The sequence below is a fragment of the Danio rerio genome, chromosome 17 (genome assembly GCF_049306965.1).
Source record: "Danio rerio strain Tuebingen ecotype United States chromosome 17, GRCz12tu, whole genome shotgun sequence".
NCBI lineage: Eukaryota > Metazoa > Chordata > Actinopteri > Cypriniformes > Danionidae > Danio > Danio rerio.
This window is the reverse complement of record NC_133192.1, coordinates 53,495,001-53,508,233: the sequence shown is the minus strand read 5'-3', so window position 1 is coordinate 53,508,233 and position 13,233 is coordinate 53,495,001. Positions and strand designations below refer to the sequence as shown.

The following is a 13,233-nucleotide window of genomic DNA, read 5'->3' as shown; positions in this document are numbered from 1 at the left end:
ATGAATTCTTCAGTTACACTTTGTGCACTTGAAAGACAAACACGGCAGTCTTTTGGAATGTTTAATCGTTCACTGTATGTGTGAACTGCATGTGTTTTCTTGTTCTTTTTACACATATTAAAAAAAGCATGGCAGGTGTTTGATACATTATGGAACAATCATAAACATGCTTTGCAAAATGAAAACAACAACTGAAAAAAAATCAAATGGGAAGTTTTTGTTGAATGATGATAGTGTATTTATTCATTTATTTACTTATTTTATTACTTGTAATATGGAAATGTGGACTATGTAGAAACATATTAAGATCTGTTTTAATATAATAAATAAACAATCAAAAATAAATAAATAAATGTTAATTACTTGTCAAAATATTTTGCATAATAATAATAATAATAATAATAATAATAATAATAATAATAAGTTTAATAAATTAGTGAATGAATAAATAAATAAACAAATGTTAATTACTTGTCAAAATACTTTGCATAATAATAATAATAATAATAATAATAATAATAATAATAATAATAATAATAATAATAATAATAATAATAACAATAATAATAATAATAATAATAATAATAATAATAATAATTTAATAAATTAGTGAGTAAATGCATAAAAAATATAAAAAAACAAAAATAAATACATGTTGATTAACTTTGAAATGTTTTGCGTAAAAATAATAATAATAATAATATTAATAATAATAATACTAATAATAACAATAGTAATAATAATAATAATAATAATAATAATAATAATTATAAGTGAAAAAATAAATAAATAAATAAATAAATAAATAAATAAATGTTGATTAATTTTGAAATGTTTTGCATAAAAATAATAATAACAATACTACTACTACTAGTAGTAATAATAATAATAATAATAATACTAATAATAATAATAATAATAATAATAATAATAATAATAATAATAATAATAATAATAATAATTTTTATTATTATAATAATTAAATAAATAAATAAATAAATAAATAAATAAATAAATAAATATTGATTACTTGTGACATGTTTTGCATAATAATAGTAATAATAATAATAATGATAATAATAATAATAATAATAATAATAATGATGATGATGATGATGAGGATGATAATAATGATAATAACAATAGTAAACAAATCAATATATATATATATATTTACGAGGTCACTGACAGCTAGTGTGTTTTTAGAAAGTTCAGCCAAGTCAGAAAGGAAATAATAACAAAAACTAAATAATTCAGAAACTTAACGACCAACGTGATGACTTTATCCGAGAAGAGGAAATGCATTGATTCTTATACATTCTACAAAAAGACAAGCTCAGTAAAGATATTCTGAAAAATATGGCGTTGTAATACCAGCAGGAAAAGCTTTGATGCACTTGGTTGGAAGGGAAATGAAACATACAAGGCAAATCATTCCTGCCCTCTTTCAGCGCTTACCAAACAATGGACTTCCAGTGAGTGATTGCACTCTCCTCCTTTTCTATACGTCCTCGGGCATGTGGCTTTATACGTGAAGGGAAATAGAGGATGAAAAGTTTGATGAATACAAAGCGTGAAATGCCCGGGCTGTTTACCTTCCTGTTGACTGGTGTGCTTGCATTCAGTGGTACATGGCTTTCAACAGGGAACGCTGGGTTTTTTGGGAGTCAGTCAAGTGTATTTTAAGGTCTTGATTTATTTGAATTTGTTATGGCTTAATAGATTGTCTTTTACTATAACCTTTGTTTTGTTTTTCCAGCCTGATCTCACAGGCAAATGTATCTATTTTAGATTTAGTCAGTTTAATAGCTAATTAGTTGTATGGAAATGTATGATTTTTAAAGATAGTGTGGCACCAAAGCCAACTGTCAATCGACGGTAAGCAAATCGTTTTAAATTGTGCAAAGGAAAATGTACTAATTCATATAAATCAGCCACTAAATTAAAAAGTAATGAAATGGCATGAGATACAGGGCGACACATTGACTCAGTGGTTAGCACTCACAACAAGAAGGTTGCTGGTTTAAGTCTCGGCTGAAGAAGATTTCTGTGTGGAGTTTGCATGTTCTTCCCGTTTTCATGTGGGTTTTCTCCGGGTGCTCTGATTTCCACACACCATAGACTTGAATAGTATTAGTGAATTGAAAAAACGGAATTGTCTGAGTGTTTGTGAATAAGAGTGTGTACGGATGTTTCCCAGTATGGCTGTGGTTGGAAGACCATCCACTGTGTAAAACATATGCCAAAATAGTTGGTGATTCATTCAGCTGTGGAAACCTCTGATAAATAAGAGATTACTGTAAGCTGAAGGAAAACGAATAAAGGAATGAATGATGAATTGTGAAACAGCGTTGGGATAGGAAATTAGGAGACATGATATAAATAATTTATCTATCTATCTATCTATCTATCTATCTATCTATCTATCTATCTATCTATCTATCTATCTATCTATCTATCTATCTATCTATCTATCTATCTATCTATCTATCTATCTATCTATCTATCTTGTGGCCTCAAAATCCCAAAGGAAACTTTTGTCCATTTATCTAATATAATGTATTTGCCTCCATGCACAACACTGTGAAATTAGATTTCAGCATGACTGGGTTATTATATGATTCATCACAGCTGATTAAGGCAGATATCATTGTTTTGTTTTGTTTCTTCAAGTTCAACCTTACAAATGAAAAAAATATATATTAATAATAAAAAATAATAATATACATTAAAATAATAAATAATATAAATAATGAATAATATAAAATATTATTTATTATTATTGTCTCGGACGAAAGAGAAGAAGGGGCAGGGTGCTGGATGGCGGAGGGGTGTAGCTGACGAAAGTGAAAGTGAAAGTTGGGTTGGAGAGTTGCGGAAGAAAGTGAAAGTGAACAGCAGAGGGGGGAGGAGGGCGTTTGACGAGGGGGGTCATTAAAATGAGGTGCCGAATCAAATTTCAGAGGTGCTAGATCCGCATTCGGCGTGTTCCGGCACAAATTAAGCCCTGGTAATTAGGCAAAAACAGCAGTTTGTGCTGTAGACAGTAAAAAATAAATGCTTAAGGAGCTAATAATTTTGACCTTAAAATGGTTTTAAAAAAAATCAAAACAAAATCAAAAATATTTTTTTAACCAAAATAAAACAAATATCACTTTCTTCTTTAGAAAAAAAAAAAAAAAAAAAAAAAAAAAATATATATATATATATATATATATATATATATATATATATATATATATATATATATATATATATATATATATATAAATGCTGTCCAAAATTCCTTGCTCACTTACATCATTTATTTATTTATTTATTTATTTATTGGTTCGTTTGCTTGTTTATTATGCCTGTTTATTTGTTTGATTTATTCATTAATAGTTTAGCTTAGTTTAAGTTTAGTTTAGGTTTTTGTTTTGTGTTTGTTGCAGACAAAAAAAATCAGAATCGAGCTGCAAGTTACTGTTATTTATTTATTTATTTATTTATTTTACATGCAAGCCTTGATTGTTTCCCTCTGCCATTAGTGTGCCATTGATTATGAGAAAACTTAATTGAAAATGGTATGACTTTCTACAAGTACTACACACAGCAGTAGACAATATTACATACAGTTAGCAGAGATGTACGTGGGGTTAATGTGTACCTCGTTAGCATGCTTAACACCAATAATGACAGAAATGTGGAGCTCACAATTTTTATTACTTGAATAGCAAACTGGAAGCTCAGGACGATCACAGGACATTAATTCCACAGCAGTTTTAGGACTCTATAGACTCAGGGGAGTTTCCGTCCTGCATGCCCAACAAACAGGTGGTGAGAAGCGGAACTGGTACAGATCACTGCTGAGATGAGAAAATTTGCATACATCCTCCGCAGAAGAAAACAAACCATTACCACAAGGTTTGGTTCAATTCCAGTCTGTGGACAACGAATTAAAGGCAAAGTATCTTGTTACTTTTTGGTACACATGCAGGTGAATTTGGAACAGGCTGTGCTTTGAACTGCATACAGAAAAAAACAACATACATTTGATGTTTCAGGCGTAAACATCATTTCAGTAGTTAAGGGAGACGGAATGCAAAGTGCTGTACCTCTTTTTCTTTTTTAGTTATTCCCAGGTTTTAATAATGCCTTTTTGCATGCTTTCTGATTATACATAAAAGAATGGAAGGGAGAAATTTACATACTTTATATTCTACTCTCAGTCAAAAGTGCAAAAAAAAAAAAAAAAAAAATTACCTTTAGGGTTAAAACATCATCTCACTGCAGCAGAAACATTAATATATTGTACCTTATTTGCCACAATACAGTTCATGGCACCTCAATGTAAATACAATATAAATATTGTTACTTATGTGCAAGCTATAATATGCACTTTTAAGGGTACTGCTCAGTTACAATTTGCTTTGCACATACTTTAAAAGTGTTTCGTTTACTTTTTGAAATTTCCGTTTTGATTTACGGATTTTTGATTTGTGAGCACAATACTTTTGGCACATATGTGATCGCATACATTCCAGTCACTGAAAAGAATGACAACTCACACGCCTGTATTGCAAACCAAACTTGTTGTATTGACTTGTCATTGTTTGTGTGTTTTGTTTGTTTAATTAGTTTCATTTTTTATTTTTTTTTTGGTGTGTGTTTGATCTAGACAAAAAAAATAAATAAATAAATAATAAAAAAATAATAAAAAATAAAAAAATTCCAAAACAGAAGTAGGGTGCGTTTTCGAAAACCATTGTTAGCTATCAAAAGTAACAAGTTCAGTCGATGCAAACATAGTTCGTTGATTTGGAATTTCCCAAATCCCACATTCCAGTGAACATTCACAAACTGCATCGCAAATTTGCTGGCAAACACTTGCACTTACACCAGCATACGTTATAGCATATATATATATATATATATATATATATATATATATATATATATATATATATATATATATATATATATAAAACATGAACTTCTGTTTCAGTTACTCCCGTATTTGCTTCACGAGGGAGAGCAGGAGGTTGCCGAACATGCCTGCCCCCTACCCCCTCACCACATACAGTACAACCTTGACACCCATCTACATGTGAAAGATAATTAAAATGTATTAATTTTAGCCACAAAATGGGCAATAGTGGATAGAAAATGACATTTTTTTTTTTCATTTTTAAATAAACTAAGAAAAAAATGTAAAAAAAATACAGAAATGAATGAATAGATGGATGACAAATGAGCGAAAAAACTATTAATCAATCTATTTGAACAATTAATCAAACGAATGAATGAATGAATGAATGAATGAATGAATGAATGAATGAATGAATGAATGAATGAATAAATATTCTAGCAATAATAAAATGACAGATTTTTAAATATTCTTGGAAAATGTGATTTTGTGCATTCCATGATGAACCATTTTGGAAAATAAGGCATTTGTCAAGCAAATTGTACTTTTATATTGTGAGCCTACTAACGGTCACATAGAGATTACAGTGAATACATTTGAGCATTGATTTTTCAATCACACAACTCGAGTCCAGACAACATCAGCTGGCTTAAGAGAGAGAAAAAAAAAAAGAGTTGAATCCACTCTCTACTGCTCCTGTTGTTCAATTGATTTGTTTGCACAGGCTGAAGTGCCTTGAATCAGACTGTCGCTCTTTGTGATTCAACGAATGTCCAACACTGTAGGGTTGAAGTGTGTTGATCTCTGAGAACGCACCATGTTTTTTAATGGAGTTCATCCTGAGCTAACTCAGCTCTGGGACTGAAGGCTGCACAGACCTGCATGCGTAAAACCAATGCAACCCTTTCTGTGAAATCCCTGCTAAAGTCTTTTTGGATTACTTTTTTTCTTTTTTTTTTTTTTTAGATAAATCATTCTACATAATGTAAGTGAAAAAAAAATAACCTTGATATCTTTAATATTGACTGAGGTAGGCCATGTCAAATGTTTTTAAATTTCAATCTGCATCATGTTCCTGTAAAAAAATTAACTCAAAATAATCGGATTATTTTGTTGATTTACGTGTTCAGCTTTAAAACACAATGGTAACAATTTTAATTCAAGGTTTATGCAGTTCCACGTTCCACGTACTTACAATAGTAATTACAGTACATATTCCATGTAGTTACTAAAGACAATACAATGAATAAGACATGATTATATGTAACTAACCCTAAACCTGACCCACATTTTAACCATAAACATATACAGTAGTAAGAACATGTAATTAACTCAATAAACAAAAGATTAAACTGCAACTATGTCACCTTAAATAATGTGTAACCAACCATATAAGCAGTGAAATGGCAAACAAACAAACAAACAAACAAACAAACAAACAAATAAATAAATAAATAAATAAATAAATAAATAAATAAATAAATAAATAAATAAATAAATAAATAAATAATAAATAAATAAGTTCAGGGTCTGACATAATGTTTGCTCATCTGTAGAGATATTAAAGTCTGTTTGGACTTTAAATGGTAGTAAATGGTGGTATTTAAGTAGCAAACCTCCAATATGTTATTATATATATATATATATATATATATATATATATATATATATATATATATATATATATATATATATATATATATATATATATATATATATATATATATATATATTATTATTTTTTTTTTATATAAAATCAATAATTTCAGTATTTATCATGTTATAACTGTAAATGTAGTGCTCTATCACAAAACTTTGATACTTAATATGTCATTTACGGCAATAAAAATGCACAACAGTACTGTTTCTACACAAATATGATGCACTTAGTCTTAGAATTAAGTGTATAGCTGCTTTAGGATATGTGCTGGGCAAACAGATTTTTTTCAGTCTATATAACTATGTAGAAAAACACCGAACACAAGGGTGAAAACATCTATATTTGTTTAAACAACACAGAAATTGTACCATATGCTCTCCAGGTACAGCGTGACATTGCCAGGTGTACCAAAAAAGATGAAAGATGTCTGGCCTATAGACCTACTGTCTCCCATGGACAGCCTGACCTTCACTTCGCCCAGCATGACATGAACATCATGGCCCTTCTGTTTCATGGGCCCTGGATTTTCTGCTTAATCAACTTCAGATTGTGCAGCTCATTTTTTTGAGGGAATTGTACAGTAGGTTGATGCCTCTAGATGGATCAAGGGAGGCACAAGGATAAAAACAGCACCTCTGTGATCACCTGTCACTCTGGTGTGTGATCTTGCTTTTTGTGCTTTATTTTAAACATGCTATTGCCTTGTGTCACAATAATGAGCATACTCTTACTTGTTCGGAGTATTTCACCATATTCTTTGACAAACTAAAAGGGTATGTAAAATAAAAAATAAAACACTTCAGCAGGTGCATGACCAATAAAACAAAACACTTTTAAACTAGACATAGCACAGTTAACTTTTTCTCTATTGTAGATTTTTTTATGACATATATATATATATATATATATATATATATATATATATATATATATATATATATATATATATATATATATATATATATATATATATATATATATACATACATACAGAATCAGTGTCTGGGTAAAGCAGTAAAGCAGTCAAATCAAATACTTTCACCTAATACAAGCATCACTTATATATAAAGAAAAACTCAAACCATTGTCTACTAATAAAATCTCTTGAAAGCATTATGTAGTGGCAAACCATTCTAATTAGAAAACAGAAATTTCTTATTTGAGTGATAAAGAGACAATATTATAATATATAATAATATATTATCAATCGATCAATCAGCCAGCCAGCCAACCAACCAATCGAGACCAACCAAAATTCAATCAATCAATCAATCAGCCAGCCAGCCAACCAACCAACAAAGCCACCCAACCATTCAACCAACCCACCAACCAAACAAAATCAATCAATCAATCAATCAATGAACCAATCAATCAATCAATCAAGATAAAAGTGTTGCAGATAAAAGTGAAGATGGGGCAGGCAGAGTCGTGGACGTCGCCCTCTCTATTTTATTCTGCCACCCTAGGTTGGGTGTCACGGATGAAAGTAAAGACTGTCGCCTCTACTGAGAGGGGGTTGTGGCTAGGCCATGGTTCCACTGAGGTTGGGTTGTTTAGTCTATAGGCAGGATCCAAATTAAAAGTTTGTATCATTTTCAATTATTTTTTAAAACCATTAGGAATGGCATTAATTACATGGGAAAGCTAATTTGCTGCCAGAAGTGGTGTTAGTAAGACCAACCTGTGGTCTGTGGGGATCCTAATGCCCCAGTATATTGACAAAGACTCTACTGCTCAGTGAGCGGCATGTTTCGAATGAGATGTTAAAAGAGATCCCGACTCTCTGTGGTTGTTAAAAATCCCAGAATGTCCCACTGGCCTCTAGCCATCAAGGCCTCCTAACCATCACCACAGCATAATTGGCTTCATCACTCTGTCTCTTCTCCACCAATCAGCTGGTGTGTGGTTTGGCACAATATGGCTGCCATTGTGTCATCCAAGTGAATGCTGCACACTGATGGAAGATAAGGAGATTCCCCCCAAAATGCGTAAAGCTTTGAGTGTACAGAAAAGCGCTACATAAATGTAAGGAATTATTATTATTAACAAGTAGATTGCTTGATGCATCATTCAGTGGGTTAGTTTCGTGCAGTTACGAAAAGTTCAACACAGCCCTTTATAATTCTATTAATCTATACCAGATTTTTCAATCACGATGCAATTAATTGATTGAGCTCGAAATCATTTCCCTTGGTTCCTTATGAAAAGGTAAGGCTGCTTCCATGTGTTTGTGACTGCTTTAAATTTGACACACTATGGCCTTTTCTATACAAATTCCATTACGCATTCGCTGGCAGGGAGGTCATATTTTAAGAATAAGACGGAGAAAAAAAAGAGCTTGCACTGCAAATTTCTTTTATGGCAGAACAATTCAAAATGGTACCCTTGCACGTCCCCATACGACCTTCATTCCCACCAAAAATATATAAATCATCATTTCAGTCAAACCTGAATATTTTATGCATTGAATAACAGTGCACGGCTCGGCTGCAATTCGACTTCAGCTTTAGAAATTGTCACCTCTAATAGGCTTCTGCTGCCGGAGTCTTATATTGCATTCCGGAGACGTTTCAGTGGCAGCGGCCCATGTCAAACAAGCGGCTAATTGAAGTTCCCACTAAACACGTTTATTTATTCATCTGTTTATTCAGTCTTTTACTCACGAGGGGAATTAGAATGTAGTGCCGAGGGATCTGGCTCCCTCTGCTGAACCCAATCCACCTCTTCACCTATGGAGACCTTAAGACTGCTGTTGACAGCAGGAACGCATGAACTTTACCATCTGCTCACAGAATATGAGTCTGAGACATCATATCTAATACAGTTTAAAGGGTTTCTTACAGAAGAAATAGTAAGCACAAATCAGCTTAGATCAATCTTCAACTCTCTGTATAATAACAGTTCAAAGGTTTCAAATACACACAAATAAAATGAGTAATGATGAACACTATTGACTGAAAAAAGCTTAAACCTCTTCTTAATAGCAAGTTGCCATGTGAAAGCATTGCTGAGGGTCACTATTCAGACTGTACACATACTTTAATATAAAATATCTGCTGTCAATTCTCAGATGCATATTTTTTGTAATATTATATTTATTTATTTTAAAATTATTATTTATATATTTAATATCTGTATTATCAATCAATCAATCAATCAATCAATCAATCAATCAATCAATCAATCAATCAATCAATCAAATCAATAATTTACTTATTTATTCATTAATTATTTTTTTATTTATTCATTTATTTATTTATCCATTTATTTATTATTAAGTTAATAAATTAATTATTAAATTGATTAATAATTAAAACATAAAATAATTTGCACTACTTGGACATTTGGTCAGTTTTTACATGTACTGTATATGTAATTTATTATTATTTATTGATTTTAATATCTGTATTATTTATTTATTTATTTTTATTTATTTATTTTTTGTATTATTTTTTTTTTCCGGCTTAGTCACTTTATTAATTAGGGGTTACCACAGCGGAATGAACCTCCAACTTATACAGCATATGTTTTACAAAGCAGATGCTCTTCCAGCTGCAACCCAGCACTGGGAAATTATTTATTTTTGTATTTGTTTGTTTATTTATTTATTTAGTATGAGTGCATGTAATTGCACATTTTGAGCATCCAATCTCTAAATTTTCACCATTTCCCATTATATAACAATTTAAACCAAACAATATAACTGGGCGAAAACTACATACCACTTTTTTTGTCAAGAATTACAAATATTTAATTATTAGCTTGTGTCAAAATAAAATTTAAATCTTTTATTTCTGTGGAGTGAATACTTTTCTGTAAAATAATACTATAAATAAAACTAATAAAATTATTTGCACTACTTGGTCAGTTTTTACATGTACTGTATATGTAATGTTTAAAATGTCAACTAATAATAAGTAAGCAAGTAAGTATGAAAGAAAGAAAGAAAGAAAGAAAGAAAGAAAGAAAGAAAGAAAGAAAGAAAGAAAGAAAGAAAGAAAGAAAGAAAGAAAGAAAGAAAGAAAGAAAGAAAATAATTAATTAGTTAAATGCATAAATAATAGATAATTGCATAAACAAACAAATTACTGAACAAATAAATAAACAAACAGACTTAAAAATAGGCATATAAACAGATACACAAACAAACAAACAAACAAACAAACAAACAAACAAATAAATAAATAAATAATCTTAATTTGATCAAATAGGCAAGAAACAATAAGCAACAAAACATAACCTTACTTATTAGTATATAGCCACAACATTAAACTTTGAAATATATAAATAGCCACAACATTACAGCAGAGACATCCAAAGCCTTGCCATTGGTGTGCCACTGCCAAGCACAGATTAGCTTGTAACTTTCCAAAATATATCTAAAGCAATAATAAAATGTTTTATACTAACAAAAAATTGTCTAGGGATTATTTATTTATTTATTTATTTATTTATTTATTTATTTATTTATTTATTTATTTTTTTATTTATTTATTTATTTATTTATTTATTTATTTATTTATTTATTTGTTTGTTTGTTTGTTTGTTTGTTTGTTTGTTTGTTTGTTTATGTATTTATGTACTTACTTACTTACTTACTTACTTACTTACTTACTTACTTACTTACTTACTTACTTACTTACTTATTTTATTTTTTTCACCTTGGAGGAAGAATGGTTGAAATGTTTATATTTGTTGCAGCTCTAAATATAATAGTTTTTGTATGTCTGATTCACATGACACACACACAAACAACAACAACAACAGTGATTTTATATTGTCAATTATGTCAACACTGTCCATCAATCTAAAGACACCAAATATGATTTAAAAAAAAAAGAGTAGGGTGAAGACTTTCAGCTATGACATCTACTAGAGCTGCATGATATTGGAAAAAATCTAGCATTGCAATATTTATTTATTATTGTTTTTATTTATTATTTATTTATTTTTTTTTATTTTGTGATATATATAACGATACAAATAAAATTTTAGAATTTAACTTTAATATCTCTTTTTGGAAATATTTTATATTATTATTATTATTATTATTATTATTATTATTATTTTATATTATTATTTTATATTATTATTATTATTATTATTATTATTATTATTATTATTATTATTATATTAGAAATTTATATTATTAGGTTGGTTAAGATGATTCTTCAGTAGGAATACATCTTTATAAAATCTAGTATTAAATCTATAAACTTATTTTGGTCTCCTGACACATTTTCGATGTGGTCTGTGCTATTTGCAGTGCATTTCTATATTTGCATTTGTTGACTATTTTCTTGCATAATCTATAAATACAATCAAGAAAAAGATACAATTGAAAAAGTGTTTTAGCGTTTTATCATTTTTTGAGTCTAACGGTATATAAGTACAGTAACTGAAAAATAAAAATAATTCAATAAAATTAATCGTTGTTAAAATAAAATGGTACAATTTATTATGCCTGTTTTTAAAGTCATTAGACAATTATAGGCATAAAAACACATGCAAATGATGGATTATAATCCCCACTTAACATTGCGTATGCCTGCGATAAGACTTTAGCGAATGATCACATTGCGATATCGATGCTGAAATGATATACTGTGCATTTCTAGTATCTACTTAAAAAAAAGGCTAGCATATGTCTTCAGTGTCCTTTTTTTATGGTGCCATTTCTTGCATGTGTGCCGCAGCTGAATATTTCTGTAGCATGTGTGCTGACTGAAAGGCCACGCTCCGTCCTTCTGCTTAGAGTCTGAATTTACATCACACTTGGCACTGCACATGGTACAAAAATAATAATAATAACGGTCTACTGTTATCTATGGAACGCTGTAAGAATGGATTGTAATGCTAGTTTGTTTGTCTCAGTGGTATCTATAGTTCTGCTGGCTTTGTTTTCAGCTTTTTGTGAACCAGCACAAAGAAATTAAGTTAGACTAAGGCTAAACTAAATTGATAAAACAGACTTATCTGAAGCATGTAGGCCTTGATTTAGCTAACAGTTGAGATTACTATGTTCATCCATCTTTTCATTAGCTGTACTTTAATTCAATAGCGACTTAACTGCAAGGATGTTGCAAGCTCTGGAGTTGTTTGTAGCTATTATTTTGGCTGTGTTACGTCTATAACTTTTTTAGTGAACTCATAGTCAGGCTCAAAAAAAAAAAACAGTCTGAGATGTTTCACGCTTCATGACATTTTATCCTGCTAGAAGTAGCCGTCAGACGTGGTCAGAAGTGGTTATAAAGGGATGGACATGGTCAGCAACAATACTTAGGTAGGCTGTGACATTAGCCCCTTTCACACAGTGATACCGGTAAATATCTGGAAAATTTCCGGAACGACTTTACCGGTATTTTCAAAAAAGTGCTGTTCACACAGGCGAGGACGTTACGGAAATTTTCCGGAAAAGAGCATTCACACATCCATTCCAAAATACCGGTAAATTCTGACATCATTCACCACAAATGAGCTTTAAACGGCTGCGCTTGTATTTGTAAACATTTGACTAAATTACAAACTCTGTGGATGATCAATATTGTGAACAACTTTCGCAGGATCACTTTCGCATGTCGAGATGTTCATAATATGTGCGTGTGCAGGCGCTCACAGGCTGTTTCACAGGCACACGCAAAGCTTGAAGGTAAACAAACAACGG

The 13,233-nt window shown here is 30.2% G+C and overlaps 1 protein-coding gene across 2 annotated transcripts in view; it reads left to right on the top strand.

Annotated features, from left to right (window-relative positions):
* Positions 1 to 13,233, top strand: part of alk (ALK receptor tyrosine kinase) — an 860,059-nt gene that overhangs the window by 436,437 nt on the left and 410,389 nt on the right. The window lies entirely within an intron of this gene.